Raw genomic sequence first — 16,214 nt, forward strand, 5'->3', positions numbered from 1 at the left:
AGACAACTGTGCAAGGCAAAGTGTCTATAAGATGATACCATGGTTGCAGTGTTTCTTTTAGACAGGTTTGTACATTTAGATGGATTTAGATAGTAATGCATTATGTGGTGTTTGGAGGAGGCGTGGTTTTGGATGGCGATATGCATGGAGGGTGGGATCAGGATTTCAATGCTGGCAGGCTACAGTTAGCACTTTTCAAAATCAGCTACACAGTCTTTAACAGTACATCCTTTCATGGTAGAGTCTGTATGTCGCTGCAGATGTGCCCTCATTACCGGCTGTTGCACTCCGCGTGGGACTTAACTGTACTGTTTATTTCCTCCATATGTCTTTCATAAATTAGTTTTAATAATAATTACTTTAAAGTGGTGATTCTGATATATATATTTTGTTTTGCATCTATCCCGGGTATAAAAATATATTTTGTAATCCTTCCCTACCGCAGGCTTCAATAATACTTCATAATTTTACTCCCGCACTCTGTAAGGTACTTGTTATCTCACTTAAGAGCTCATGTGTTTGCATTTGTTCACAGAAACTGAGCCTGCAGCAGTTGCTCGAGCAGGTGAGGAATGGCCTCAGCTGTTCAGACAGACACCAATAAAGTGTGAAGTTGTTATTTTTGGTCTCTTTTCCTCATACCCACCTAGACTGTGTTTTGCTGTTCTAGCAAGTGGCTCTGGCCAGCCGTAGATATTAGGGTCTCGGCCCCGAACAGCTGCAATAACCCTTTCGTTCAGCCCATGATCTCGGTTGTCACTCGACAGGACCTCTGATTGTAATCCTCCACTCGAGATCTCTCCACGTTGGCTCTTGATTTGAGAGCGGTCATTAGAACGGAGCGCTGGCGATCTCATGCCCTTGTTTGGTGTAAGCCCGCTCCATTGTGAAGCGTAATGAGGGTCTGTTGGTTTTTGTGCCTCTTTGCCATAATGACAGACTGGGAGATATGACTTCCTTTGGATAAACTTGTTGGTCCAGCACTATTGTAGTTATTTTGCCAATCCATCTGTTCAGATTCAGCTTCAGCTTTTTTCCTTCTGCTATTGATGTCGAGTTGACTCCATTTGCAGGAGTTCCTTGTTCTTGTTTTTCAAGGGCTACAATGCCAACTGTAGTTTATGCATGAAAGCTCATTTCAAAGAGCTTTCGTAGTCTTCCGACTGCTCCGGTAGGAACTGGATAGATTGACCTGTGTTTGCCAGAGCTGTGAAGCATCAAGCAGGGCAAATTCTGCTTGCATTATTCATATATATTACATCTTGCAATGCACTGCATTAGAAACTGGATTTAGATGCTTGAAATTCTTTTGTAACATCAGCCAGCCAGTGAACAGCAGAGATTCATCCATTCAGTAATGCGAAATGTATTTTTTTATGTTGCTAAAGCAGCAGAATTATTTATAATTTATATTGCATTAGGTGACTAGCTATTATAAATGTAGGGCAAGACTTGTGCAACACATTTTCAGAATTGACTAGTTGACTATCACTTATAGCGTGCATATTTTTTCTCTTTTACTTAAAAAACATACTAGTACTAGTTTGAAACCTCCACTGTAACTGAATTATAGTAAACAAGGCCAGATAACAGGAGAAAATAATCTGTTTGAAGCCCACCAGCGTGTCCCCTTATTGCTTTGTTAATCGATGCTCTCTGATTCGTTTTCCAGGAATGCCTGCGGCGTCTCTGAAGACTCACCTGAAGATCCGCAGCTTACATGAGCCCAGACACTTTTGATGAGATTCTAGGAGGACCGCTGGCTTACGCTGTCCACAGGAGGTAGGAAAAGGCCAGTCGGGGTTTATTGCTTTACCAGTTGGAATATTGCACACTCATTAGGTTGCTGTGTGGTCCTGCTGTACCTTGTAATGCGCTTGCAACATAGCTTCATGTCTGTCAGAAGACAGGACACTGAGTCAACAGAATTTAGATGGCCTTTAACGTGATAGTTCACCCGAAAATTGAAATTCTGTCACAAACGAGATATTTTGATAAATGATGGTATGCTATGCACACAGTTGTCAGAAACCCATTGACTTCCATAGTATTTGTTTTTCCTTCTATTAAGCTCGGAATGTCAATTTATGCAATTTCCCATATTCAATGATTGTTTAAATTGAAGATCAATCAATCGAATAATCATTAACTGTAATAGTGCAATATGCCTTTACTGCAGTGGCATATAGCCAATGACATGAAAGTGTGCTTAAATGGCAATAAAAATGCCTGCTTTCTCATGCAAATTAAACATGTTTTTTTGTATACATGCTAGTGGAATTGTAAAATGAGTGAATGTAGTTGGTGTTTTGATAAAATCATTGATTTAAAATCTTGTAATGAAATATAATGACTAATAGACACAGTTTGAGACACTCCTCACATAAGCACTCTGGTAACAGTAGCATAACAGTCCATGCGTCCATGTCAAAATAAATAAAGGTTTCATTACCAAGTGTTATTTTTAACTTGTTCAAGTCGCTTTCCGAGTCGTTGATACACTGCTGTAATTATATCCAAGAAACATACGAAGGGCACTTTTCCTGCCGTCACCTCCAGCTTAGACCTGCAACGCACTTAGTAAAGATGCTTATATTATGGAGATGGCAACCTTCGGTATTCTAGCATTAGAAAACCCACACCAGTTAACTTGACTAGCATGCAGTGCCTCAGCCAGTCAGTAATGATCAGTGACATCTGTTGCGTGCATAATTCAAGTTATAGTTTACATTTAACAGTTTCTTGCCAGAATTTAAAATGACAATTTAATCTGTTCATTAAAAACAGCCTCTGCGTTAGCAGTGTTGCTATGCTAAGCTTGCAGGCTAGAGAGGGTCTTTGCTTTCAGTATGCTAACCGTATTTGCATTTTCTGTATCAGACTTACTGCGGATGCTATTTTGTTGCGTTGGCAGCCAGCCTTGTCTTGCATGACATTAAAAAGCCTGGGTGTTTGCTTGGAATTCAGCATCGTTGTGATCATGGCTAGTTTAACTTCTGCGCGCTCACTTCATTCTTTTATCCGTCTGTATGTGTTCCAAAATCATGCATATATGAAATGCATATATGAAAGTTAATGGGTACTGACTGACTTTACTGAGTGCAAATATGATAAGGTCTCTAATGCTTTCAGAATAACATGATGTTTGCAGAAAGAAAAAAACACTTTAGAGCGACCCTTATGCGGCTTTCACATAGGACGCGGTGTGAGCTGCGCTATGAAACCTATTCATTTCAATGGCTTGTGCTGGGCGAGGGCATTTTTTTGTTGCGTCGAGCAAAGCGCAAGCGCACAGTGGTCAAAGTTCAAAATAGTTTAACTTTTGCGCTGCGCTCTGTGACGATTACTCGCACGGCCAATAGAAACGGGGCATCCAAACAAAATGGATGAAGAGCTTATACTCTGAATGACACCGGAGCTCCTACAGAAACATCGTAAGGAAAGCAGTGTCGTGGAAACACGTAGCAATTCAAGTTGGCATGTCAGGTGTGTTTTAAGTCAAGTAGTTCAGTGTATTCACGAATAGCACGATTTATTTGCTTTATTCACGTCTGGTGTGAACACACAGAAATGATTACTACATTAGCATCCATACCACCAAACGATAACGATAACTTTATGCTAATTTGTTCGCGAGGCGCAGTACTCGCGGAAATGATTTACCTTCAATGGCAGTCGCTAATATTGCATATTTTCTTTAATAAAAACGTTTGTAATTGTCATTAAATGGATAAACATGCTGTTTGTGTTGCATTTACAGCAACTATAACCTGCAGATGTCCTGAACATGCTGTGTTTCGCGTATCTCTAAACAGTGAATATAGTTTGTGTAATCGAATATCTTACCTTTTGGTGTAATAGTTAGTTTAGTAGAATAAAATCGTTATGAAGTCAATTTTACTGCAACTGCAACAGCACTGGACACCTGAAGTAATTTTATGTAATGAACCTCAACAATGAGCTTCTCCACTATCGTATTTCATTTTAGATGCGCGTGCGCTTTAGATTTAAGTAGATTTGATTGGCAGTCATTGGTTTATCGTTCAACAGTTGGAAATCAATCGATTGGCAAGTGATCCCAATGATATCGTTCATTGTATCTGTATCATTATAGTTGTGGTGTGAACTCTACTATTCTCTTTAAAATAAAACGATTTTTAAAACTATATTTTTATAGTTATCGTTGTAATGTGACAACCCTTTAGCCTTCATAGTCAGTCTCAATTCATTCCATCTCCTTCCCAAGTGTTTCCTGTTGTGTCTCTGTCGTTCTGTTAGTAAAACAGTGGCAAATGGCCAGAAATGTAATAAAAATGTGTTTTCATTCTGCCTCAGCTGTGTTAGCACCTGAGTAGGTGTGTAAGGGCAAATCTGTAGAGGCCTGCATCCTTCATAGTGAGAATTGAAATGGTCAGGGTTTTAAGCAGAATGTACGAAGCGCACGTGAGAGCCATGAGTCACATTATTGGCAGCTGCTTGCTTTTCCGATCAGCCAAAGACAGAATCCGATACTGCTGGTTTCATCTGCAACGAAGAATGACTGTATCGCTTATGTGATCCGCTTCCTGCTTCTGGGAATGCATGGAAAATGAAATCTGAAAATCTGTATCACTAAAGGATTCTGGTTAAAATGCATGATGCTCAAAATATTTTCTCATGTTTGTTACATAACAACATTCTTACACATACATGCCTGTTTTTAGGCTGTGATGATGGGATGTGCACCCACGGGCATGATTGATCTTGGCATCAACCCCTCTTTTGTTTTTCACCTTATGGAGCAAAATCGAGGTGGAAGATGAATTATAAACTTTCATTAATAATTAAAAGCCATCGGCAGAATTGAATTATTAATAGGTTAAAAGGCATCTCACAGGGATGGCTCGATACGTGATGTGGTCTTATCAAGATGGTAGTCCCACTGCTACATTAATCTGAGATCTTGTTGTGCCGGGTGTTATATTTTGTCTATTTGCTATTTAAATAGCACTACATACACCAGTGTTTCCCACAGGTTTTGAGAGACCGTGACATCACATGCTAATTAGCATATATGTGATGTCATCCCGTCGTGTTTGTGTTTGATCTACTTTTGGCACCTGAAATATGTTTTAACTATTTCTTCTTGATCTGTTACATTATGTTGCATCTTAACGCAACTGAATGCTATTTTTACATCTGATCTGTTGTCAGCCATAAAACGAGTAGGTTATAAAATACCGACTAAACACGACCCAGTAACACCTTGTGCTTAATCCAACCAGCTGTTCCTTTAACTCCTGCCACAATCCTGATTTATAATTGTGACATCTGACAAAATCATCATGCATTTGCATTGAAGCCTTACTGACGGTGCTCTTCTCATTAGTTAGTTGTTTTATGAGCACTTTTTTATTGATAGTTTAATTGTAAATATCATATTGCGCAGACAATTCAGTGCAAATTCAGAAATATGAGACGTTTACGCGGAAAAGAAAGTAGACGGAGGAACGCACATTGAAAACCCCACCACCTTTTCACTGTCATATAGACAGTTTAATCGGACTCACGTCCGGTGACGCAATACAAGTCTGGTCCGAACTTTACTTCCGGTTTCAGGTTTTTTTTATGGTCTGACTAATTGCTAAATTGAACTCTTGAACAAATACATCGTCGAAAACAACAAATGTTTTCGTTTTCTAGGTAATCTACATGTTGTTTATTTTGCTTGTTATATTTATTGCTTGTTATTTATTCATAGCGGAGTTTACCGGAAGTTACGCGTTGACCACGAAAGCCGCTTGTTTGTTGTTACTGCTGAAACCGCCTATAAGAAGCACACGCTGTTGAGGTGCTTCCTGCAACATGAGAGAGGGGGGAGGCGTGTTGAAACTCGCAACAATGAATTAAGCCATTTTAAAGTGCACTTATTTCATTGCTTCTTAAAAAAGACGTTATTTTTAATGCAGTCTGTTTGCGCGGTTTATGGCTAAAAAAAAATTTTTCCACATACCATACATTTTTGTAGCTTCTGTTCTTACTCTCTTCCGTGTTTGTTGCAGGTCTGGGCGATTTGTCCCCCTAAACAAATCTGTGATTTTTTTATTAAAAACTCGATTTACGATTCGATTTTGATTTTTTTTCCCCGCCCCCATTTAAAAGAAAATAATTGCAAACTGTACATATATTTTAAAAATATATATTTATTATATTTAATTAAAAACATAAAATTCCCGTAAATCCAAACCAACTTCACACGACTGAAGTCGAAGAGCATTTTTTTGGAAGGAGCTGCTCTCTTTCGCCAGCTGTTTTCTGCCATGTTGTTTGTGTATGCATGCGCTGCCCTCGGGAGAGGGGAGGGGCAGAGGGCTGCGCCGCAGGGTGCGTGCTACGGAAACCCTGAAGGAAGATTTGGCGAATGCAAAATGTATATACTGCGCTATACTGCAGAGGGGGAGAAAAAAATCTAAAAAAAATTATTTTTTTAAAATATGAATCAATTTTACCTACCAACTCGATTTTAAAATCAAATCGATTTTTTCCCCAGCCCTAGTTTGTTGTAGTCCAAGAAAAGAGATTTACATTGGAGACAATAACTTGTGTCATCATTTACTTTGGTGTTTGTACCTTTTGTATATCTTTTACATGTACTAATACACACTAACACGCCAAAGCAAATGTAAAATTGTGAATCAGACCATAGGAGCTCTTTAAATTGTAAAATAAAAATGGGAATCATGAAATATCTATTTGTGGTGGCCAGTGTTGATTCTGTGGCGGGCCCCACAAACAAATCAATGTATGGGAAACACTGAACACACAGATATGCACATCTTGACTTGCATTGCAAATTAATTGCACAAATTTGATGCCTTATATTTTCTTCAGTTTTAAATGTCTGGACAAAGATAGAAATGCATACAAATTATCATATTAATTTTGTCTTGGCAAAATTTGCTAAACACGATGTGTGACTACAAAAGGATTATATTTTAATGGGTAATTTGACATAAGTGAGAATGACTTAAACATTTTTGAAACTACATATTAATATTTATAGCTGTCTCTTATGACACATAGGAATTTAAGTATGTCTTTACTTTCTTCATGATTGATATATAGAAATTCCTCTGCATTTAACACACTTACCTATTTTCCAGTAATGATTCCAGACTAGACCTTGCTTATCCGTCTTAAGAAGAGATTGGATATGACCATAAGTATTTTGATTTAAGTCAGATGATCAGATATGAGAGACATATTGGATTTAGAACCACTTTTGAAAGCGGCCCAAATCTGGTCTAATGTATTTTACTGTCTGCATGATGCAAGATCAGATCTGCGCTAGATACAGAGTAATGGCTTAATGTGTGATGACTCAGAAGTATTGTCGTATTGGCAAAGTCTTTGAGCTTTGTAAAACATTGACCTGATAGTACTTTACAGTACTTTACTACATACAGTCTTTACTGGTAAATTTACTGGTAAATTGCCGTTAACAGGTCATGTATCAACAGAACCTTCCTGGTAAATCAGTGCTGCCAATTTACCACTAAGAGAGGTTGTAAGTCATTTACTGATAAGCGCTATGTGTGAACGAAAAATATAGATTACAGCAGTTAGAATGGACAACGTCAGACCGCGCTGACAGCTTCGGGCCAATCATAACGTTTTGATACAGATGACAAGTTTATTCCCACACTGTTTACAGACGTTTCCACACACACGCTGCTTAAAAGTCAAGCATACCTGAAGTTAACGTCTACATTTCTTCACCAAAGTTGTTTGAAACAACTTGCCATATATTTACCGAAGTCCTTAGCACACCCTCTGTGAAGCCTAATGTGCAAACAGTACTGATGTTTAAGACCCAGTTTCGGTTTGACGTCACCTAATGCAATGTTGTTTGGTCACAAGCAAGTCCAGCGATGTGAAAACAACAAAAAACGGCACGTGGATATAAAGGCTGTGGATTATTTACAAATACAACACTGAGCTTGCCGCGCGTCACAGGTAACTTCCGCTTTCTTACAGAGTTTACCGGTATTTTTATACTAATTTTTTATACTTTTATGTGTCAATGATATCTTACTGGTAAAAAGACGGAACGTCACTGCGTGTGTGAACAGCACGTTTTTGTATTTACTGGTAAATTCATTCTGGTAAAGGCATGGTAATTTACCAAAATTACTGTGTGAAAGAGGCTAATAAAGCTCATCATATGTCTTTTGATTAAACATAATGCTTGATTCTCAGCTGGGACTCTTAACATATTTTTCCTGATGTTAGTTGTCTTGTTGATGAAGTGCACTATTACACACCTGCACAAGAAATAAAAAAATGGGATTCGGACTCATTGGCCTGTGGTAAACTGCAAAACGTTTCTGTTCTTGCTGTGTGTCTAATAACATCTTAAACAACAGATGGAATCCACACGCCAGTGCTTGTGGTTTTAACAATAACGATTTTAGCAGATGAACGTCTAAACAACCCAAGGAGTTCTTCCCCACTCTTTCGCTCATGTTAATGTCTCAGTCAGTATTATGTGGTTAATTATGCACCCGAGATCATTTGCTCTAGACAATGCCAAGAGCACTAGACTTCTGTTGTTCTCGCCTTTTGTTAGAAGGTTTTTAAATGTAAATGCAAACCTTCAACTGTTGTGGAGGGGCCTTGATCATGTCTATGAATACTAATGAGAAGCTCTTTTGAGCAAATTTACTCTGATGGCTACACAGTACTGGTTTACCCTCTTGATCGTCCCGTTTTGTCTCTCTTTCTCTCACTCTCTCCACGTTACTTTGTCACTTTTATTATCCTTCTGATCATTCTAACAGTGGTCAAGGTGATGGTTTGTGTGTTTGTTCCCTTTTTCCAGGCTGATTCGTTCTGGGCCGCACGATACGGTCAAATAATAGTGCGATTGGGTTGAACCATTTAATAGGATATTATGGACAACAAGTTTGAAGCAACTTGATTTAAGGAGACAAATCATGTAAATGTGACTTTGTCCATGTTTGAGTGCTATAATTGGGTCCCCAGCGCTTCTATCAACCTAGAAAATGTGAAAAAGATCAACCCAGTAACTTAGTTTTAGTAAGCCATTCTCTGCAAGCATGTGAAATAGGCCATTGAAATTTGGCTCCCCTTGTGATGTCAGAAGGGGATCTTATTATAATAATACTGCAACTTAAAGGAATAGTCTACTCATTTTCAATATTAAAATATGTTATTACCTTAACTAAGAGCTGTTGATACATCCCTCTATCATCTCTGTGCGTGCACGTAAGCGCTGGAGCGCGCTGCGACGCTTCGATAGCATTTAGCTTAGCCCCATTCATTCAATGGTACCATTTAGAGATAAAGTTAGAAGTGACCAAACACATCAACGATTTTCCTATTTAAGACGAGTAGTTATACGAGCAAGTTTGGTGGTACAAAATAAAACGTAGCGCTTTTCTAAGCGGATTTAAAAGAGGAACTATATTGTATGGCGTAATAGCACTTTTGGGAGTACTTCGACTCGGCGCAGTAACACCCTCCCTCTCCCATTATGAGAGTGAGAAGGGGAGCGGACTTTTCAGGCGAGTCAAAGTACTCCCAAAAGTGCTATTACGCCATAATATATAGTTCCTCTTTTAAATCCGCTTAGAAAAGCGCTACGTTTTATTTTGTACCACCAAACTTGCTCGTATAACTACTCGTCTTAAATAGGAAAAACGTTGATGTGTTTGGTCACTTCTAACTTTATCTCTAAATGGTACAATTGAATGAATGGGGCTAAGCTAAATGCTATCGAAGCGTCGCAGCGCGCTCCAGCGCTTACGTGCACGCACACAGATGATAGAGGGATGTATCAACAGTTCTTAGTTAAGGTAATAACATATTTTAATATTGAAAATGAGTAGACTATTCCTTTAAACTGCATTATCCAACCACATCACTGCCATTTAGTGCAGAGAGAGAAAAAAATAATTGATGGCATAATTGAGTTTCAATTTAAACAAACCACTTTTATGGCAATCTGTGTTTGCATTTCATCAGCTCTTTTGCATTTAAAAGGACACACCCCAAAACGGCACATTTTTGCTCACACCTACAAAGTGGCAATTTTAACATACGCACTCTGCGGACACCAAAGATTATTTTATATCTTAAAGTCTTGTGAAATGTCCCCTTTAAATTGGCTCTTTCACGGTTTAATAATTGCACTTGAAAATAATCATAGTAAGGGCTGCTGGACATTTAAAATTTAGTTTTTGCAGTTTATTTATGGTGGAACTTTGTGTTTGGACTAGGGTGCGTTTTTTATTTTATTTTTTTGAGTGAAACATGGAATATAGTCAGTACAAGAACGTATGCGCATAGTTGAATGCACAGCCTTGCAAAGTATAGTTTGTTTGACTTGTATATATGCGTACGCATTGCGACAAAATGCATTGCATCTCCTGGGCTACATACTACATTCTACTGTATGTGCATGCACGACCTACGCGCACAATGTACGCAGGGTTTCAAAAATCTGACTGTACGCATACAGTACGTGCGCACACTGGTGACAAAAATTGCGCATGTGATATTGCGCACTGCCCGAAAATAGTCCCTGCTATTGTTTGTATGTATGTATGTATGTATGTGTGTGTGTATCTAGCCCTGTTCTTGTGCCCTGCCCAACCCTCTGTGCATCTTGCACCACTGACCTCTAACCGTTGATTGATCGAGTCCGCCTGGAGACCAACACCCATCTTTCACTTCACAGCTCCTTGGGAGACAGGAAGCAGGTTGCCGGCCAGCACCACGCAGCCTCCTTTGACCCGTAGAGATGACGTGGATTGAGCACTGCAACAGGAGTGTAACTTTGACCCACTTTAGCAAACAGAAGTGTTTTAACTTGGCTTGCATCCTTTTTGGGCGGTTTAAATGGAACAGGCACCTGGTATCGATCAGTCTCTCTCATGGGCTACACATGCTCGCACTTTGTTTCTCTGTGCAGGCGTAACGCTACTAACATTCTCAGACATACGCGTTCATTCACAATTAAACAACCCCCGTTTTCCTGGCGCGCCGCGTGCTCTTTCTGCGGTCCCTGAACAATAAGCCGTCTTAACAATCTGAGTGTGCTCTCTCCACAGTGCAGTGAAATCGCTATGGGTCAAATGATCTAGCATGCTTCAAGTGCTCTGTTCTCAAGAGAGGGTGGCGAACAAAAATGAGCCGTGTGCTGCGATATGAGGTAGAAATTAGGGATGGGACATGAGGATCTTCTAATCGATTAGTCATCCAAGTACTAACTTTTTGTGAGATTGACTTTTTTCTTTTTTTAAATGACTCAACTGATAAAGGGTGAACTATTCCTTTAAATTTAGCTGCTGACAGCAAGCTGTGCTTTTGCTGTTAGTAGTATATGATAAATCAGACTCTGGAAAGCAATTTTTTAAAGTTATTGTCTTTAAAGCACCGGTGGTACCGCTAAACTCATTCAGATGGATGGCTTTGGGGTTTTTTATGGTCAACCATGAGTGCAACATTTTTAGATTGTACGTCAAGTTACAGTCATTTAGAAACTAGGGTTGCCGAACGATTAATCGCGATTAATTGCATACGAAGTAAAAGTTTGTTTGCATAATTAAAGTTTGCAAATTATATATAAAAATACAAATGTATAACACATTTAAACATTTCTTAAAGGAACAGTATGTAGGATTGTGGCCAAAACTGGTATTGCAATCACAAAACGTGTGGCTAAAACTGGTACTGCAATCACACAGCTGGTGGCCAATATACCAAACGACAACATAAACATCATTTGAGGGCTGCAACTCCACTTTTTAAATGACAATATCCTGGCCAGACTGCTGTTGTCAGTGATATTTGAAATGAAAATGATTTCTTAATGTCTAGTGACATTTCAGGGCCATTTTATGATTAATTGATATAAATTTCTTACATACTGTTCCTTTAAATGTATACATACATGTGTGTGCATTTATCTATACAAAGTTATTATACACAAAAACTTTTATTTTGCTATAGATTAATTGCAATTAATCATTATGCGTCCCTATTTTGTATCTGTTTTTTTTCTTTTTTTGCGATTTTAATCTTTTAACAGCTCTATTAAAAAACACATTTTGAGACCCAAGTCTTCAGTTACGTTGTCTCAATGTTTTGTAAATGCAAGATACATGTAACCAAATGCATCTGAGTTGTGGTCAGGCGAACCCATACCAACCTTATTACAAAGTGCATTCATAAGACCAATTTACATTTGTGCATTTGGCCCTGACAGACAGTTTTATCGGAATGACTTGTGTACATTTTTTCAGTGTCTGTGTTTCCTAGGACTCGAACTCGTGAAATGTTGTGCTGCTATTAGTTATATGAACACAAGTGTATTTGAGTTTTTTTGCACATCCCTTGTGAAACTATTTTTCCCTGTAAAACTCTGTGGAGATGCTGCTGTTTCTCCCTTCACATCTCTCGCTCTTTTCCTCCACAGCTGCTGTTCAACTCAATTATCTGATTCGCTGAGTAGTCTGTTCCGCTCTCATAATGTGCCATACTGTTAGGAATGCTCTGCATGCTGTGGGGGGAATGAGGCCTTTAGGTCCTGCCCGCGGGAGCCATCCTTCATTCATGAGAGTCAGAGTTGACGCAAAACAAATCCACGCTTTTTTACCTAATCGTCTGTTTTGTGCCTTTGATGCTTTGTCTCTAATTTCTTCGAGCATTATTGTAATGGGTGTACAAACAGTCTTGAGCTTATTGCACCATCTTTTAAAATCTGGTTTGCTTTAGAATTTGCTTTACTGCCATGTTGTGTGCTTCTTAAATGTGACAGCTTGTAGTTATTGTTGTTGGGTTTTTTTTAAATCCATGTTTGAGCCTCGGCTGGGATAGGTGGTCTTTTTGTTAGTTTACCTCCAACAGTTTAAAAGCATGCAGGGTAGGTCAAGTAGAGATGCCAAATTGTCCTTCCCCAACTTGTGTGAAAAATATATAGTGAATATAGATTCACTTGTGCATAGATTGACCGGTTCTCGCCATATATAAATAAATAAAATAAGATTTCCTTCTTCCATCTTAAACCTCTTTTTTTGGATAAGCGTAAAAATAAATATTGCTATTTGTTTAAAATATGTAGGCATATGACACTAAGGGGCGGTTTCCCAGACAGGGTTTAGATTAATCTGGGATTAGGCCTTAGTTATATTGGGACATTTAAGTATTTTTTTCAAACAAACCCTACAAAAACTATACACTGTTAAAACTGTAAAAATTAAGCATCAAGTTAAATCAACTTGGTTTTGCAAGTCAATTCAACCTACTCTTTTAAGTTTTGACTTGTGATAAGTTGAAATAACTTATAAAAACAAGAACTTAGGGTTGCGTAACAATTAATCACGATTAATCTATTGCAGAATAAAGGTTTTTGTTAACTTCATATAAATATATATATATATAAATATATATATAATTTTATTTTTATACATGAATGTGTGCATATTTATATATACATAATTATTATTCACAGTATATGATAAGTTTATTCACACAAATATATGATGTAAACAAAAAACTTTTTTCTGCAATAGATTAATCGCGATTAATCGTTATGCAGCTCTAACTGAAATTGTTTAACTTAATTGTTTAAGTTAAAGTAACAAAATATATGTTGATTTGACATCATTTTTTACAGTGTGCTAGTGTGCATCTTAAGACAAAACTATGGCACTGATATATGTCAAGATATGTCAGTACAAGATGTTTTTAAATTAAGGCAGCTCAAACATGTATTTTAGTCTGAAACATGGATAAGCACTGTCCAGGAAACCTCCCCTATATGTAATGGTGTAAAATATCCTTCTGCCAAAGAAAAGTTGGCACATCTTTTACGTTGCATGGTATGTATCATCATTACGACCAGTCCTGGGTCCTCTTTCTCATCACTTCCCCACTTGAGGTTTTATCATTCATCCTTTTTCCTACCCTTCTTATATTTTAGGAAATTGGAAATGGCCCTCAGCCGGAACCCCATCCAATATGTGTCCATCATCTCCTCCCCATCACTTGCGGCCTAGTCAGGGACATTTAGACCATTCCCAACCTGACTTCTCTCGGGTGATGACTTTATTTAGGCGTGCTGTGCTGACAAAAATGACAGTGATGGTTTCTCTATAGATTCATCCTGACCGAGAGATGTTGTTGCCTCCCCAGTAGCCTAAAAGCTGGACTTGACTTCGCACCCCGACTGTGAAACCACTTAGCGCATTTTAACCTCTAAAATGTCAGTCCAGTACCCCTGGGATGTATTTGAGTGATGGGATTTTATAAATAACATCATTTAGCACTTTACAGAGTGGATCGTAATTCCTCCTTAAAGAGTACCTATTGTCCCATTCACGTTTTTACATTTCCTTTGGTGTGTAAGTGTTATTAGTACATGTTAACCATATGCAAAAGATACATAACCCAAAGTAAATGATGACGTGAGTTATAATCTCCAACATCTCCTCTTTTTTTGGACTACAACAAACACACAGATTGTAGGCAACAGTTTACTTCCTGGGATTGATGATCTAGAGAAGACCGACATTATCATAATTCCTCCTGCTTCGGACTCGGCTTGTAAATTAACTCCTGTTAGCATTGCATTGTGACCGAAACTTTCAAACATGGTAAGGAGCGTAAAATTTCTGGCTGACGTCAGAGGCTTTCAGGCCAATCACAACGTATAGATTAGCTGGCCAATGATACCGCTTTTAAAATCCATGTGTTTCTGGAAGAGAGTATGAGTAAAATGTACGGTATGTGGAAAATAATGTGTTTTTTAACCATAAACCACGCGAACACATTTCATTATGCCAAATACACAAAATAACTGTGTTTTAGCAATGAAATGGGTGCTCTTTAAGAAGTTCTTATCTATGATGTTTGTAATAAGGATGGTGTCAGGGTTTAATTAGTTTAATTTGTGTTTGGATTGAAGCGTTTGGATTGGAAAGTTGGCTTCTTAATTTCATTACATTTGAAAGCATTGCCAATTCATTATTTTGCCAGATGTCACGTTGTTTTTAAGCATACTGCTATAAGTGTTGTAATTTTGGGGGTAAAGTGTAAAATAGTTGCATTTTCTAGCAACTCTTGTTCTAGCAGGTGCATCTCTGTAAACACCCACTAAGAAATGCATCCAGTTAGGATCAGTCAAAGCCGAAAACAGCCTTATTTATACATTGTTAATGATAGTCGCATTCCAGATCAAAGTCTTCAGTTTTGGAACTTTTCAGTCTGTAGTCCATCATGGGATGCGTGTTTTACCTTTTGCTTCAACAAACCTAGGACCGCTTCATATCGATCCATGAGCCATATGGTGGAGTGTCAACACAAGTGAGGTTTTCTGCACATTCCCGCAGTGCACCGTGAGCCAAGTCTCACTGATGACTCAACGCATCATTGGGATTAAAACTAGCTGGACGTGAAGTCCTACAGATTCTGGCACTGAGAATCCACGCTTTAGGTGCTGGAACATGCAAGAAGCCGATGGCAGTTACAGAAATGAGCACAGCTAGCATCTTTGCTTTTAAACCCAGTTGCCAAAAATCTGATAATTTTTGTTCTATTTTTGCACTCTTTCACCGATGTTGACATTTTAAGATGCTCAACTCTGCAAGAGTCGTTCCCGGTTGTCTGACAAATAGCACTGCCAATTCCAGAAGAGATGCTCGCCAGAATTCCCTACTGAGACTTTGGACACACACACCGATGATCAAGGCAGCGCGAATGCTGCAACATGCCTTTAAATGGCACCCGGCTCGAGCGGGAGAATGAAGCAGGATGCTTTCGGGCTGTTTCTGTGGATTGACGTGCATGTGTGTTCATTGTCTAGTACAAGTCAGTGCTCATGTCATCGTTTCCCTGGCATTTAAAGGGGCTGACCATAGAAAAAAAAAACATGCTATATAGGGTATACTTGACCCTGTCTGTGAAATCCACACCAAGAAGTTGTAGAATTGTGATTTAAGTTCTGATTGCATGAGCATATTAGCACTCATCTTAGCTTGTGCCTCAGCTTCTACTTGTGACTTTACCACCTGGCCTACTTAGCTGTATGGCATGAGAAATGGGATGCAGAGGATGCCAGGTGCCAGAGGCACTGCCCTGCAGACCGGTCGCTACACCTGTGGCGAAACCGGAGACCTGTGGCCACCTGGTTTACCTTGATTTAACTTCAG

General features: G+C 38.7%; 1 protein-coding gene across 2 annotated transcripts in view; it reads left to right on the forward strand.

Moving 5' to 3' along the window:
* The window catches only part of ndst1b (N-deacetylase/N-sulfotransferase (heparan glucosaminyl) 1b), a 109,071-nt gene that overhangs the window by 34,979 nt on the left and 57,878 nt on the right, over positions 1–16,214 (forward strand). For both annotated transcript variants that reach the window (XM_055179240.2, XM_055179241.2), the window contains exon 2: positions 1,673–1,782. The gene's annotated coding sequence lies outside the window, so the exon portion shown is untranslated. The remainder of the gene's footprint in view (positions 1–1,672; positions 1,783–16,214) is intronic.

Source organism: Misgurnus anguillicaudatus, chromosome 9, assembly GCF_027580225.2.
Source record: "Misgurnus anguillicaudatus chromosome 9, ASM2758022v2, whole genome shotgun sequence".
Taxonomy (NCBI): Eukaryota; Metazoa; Chordata; class Actinopteri; order Cypriniformes; family Cobitidae; genus Misgurnus; species Misgurnus anguillicaudatus.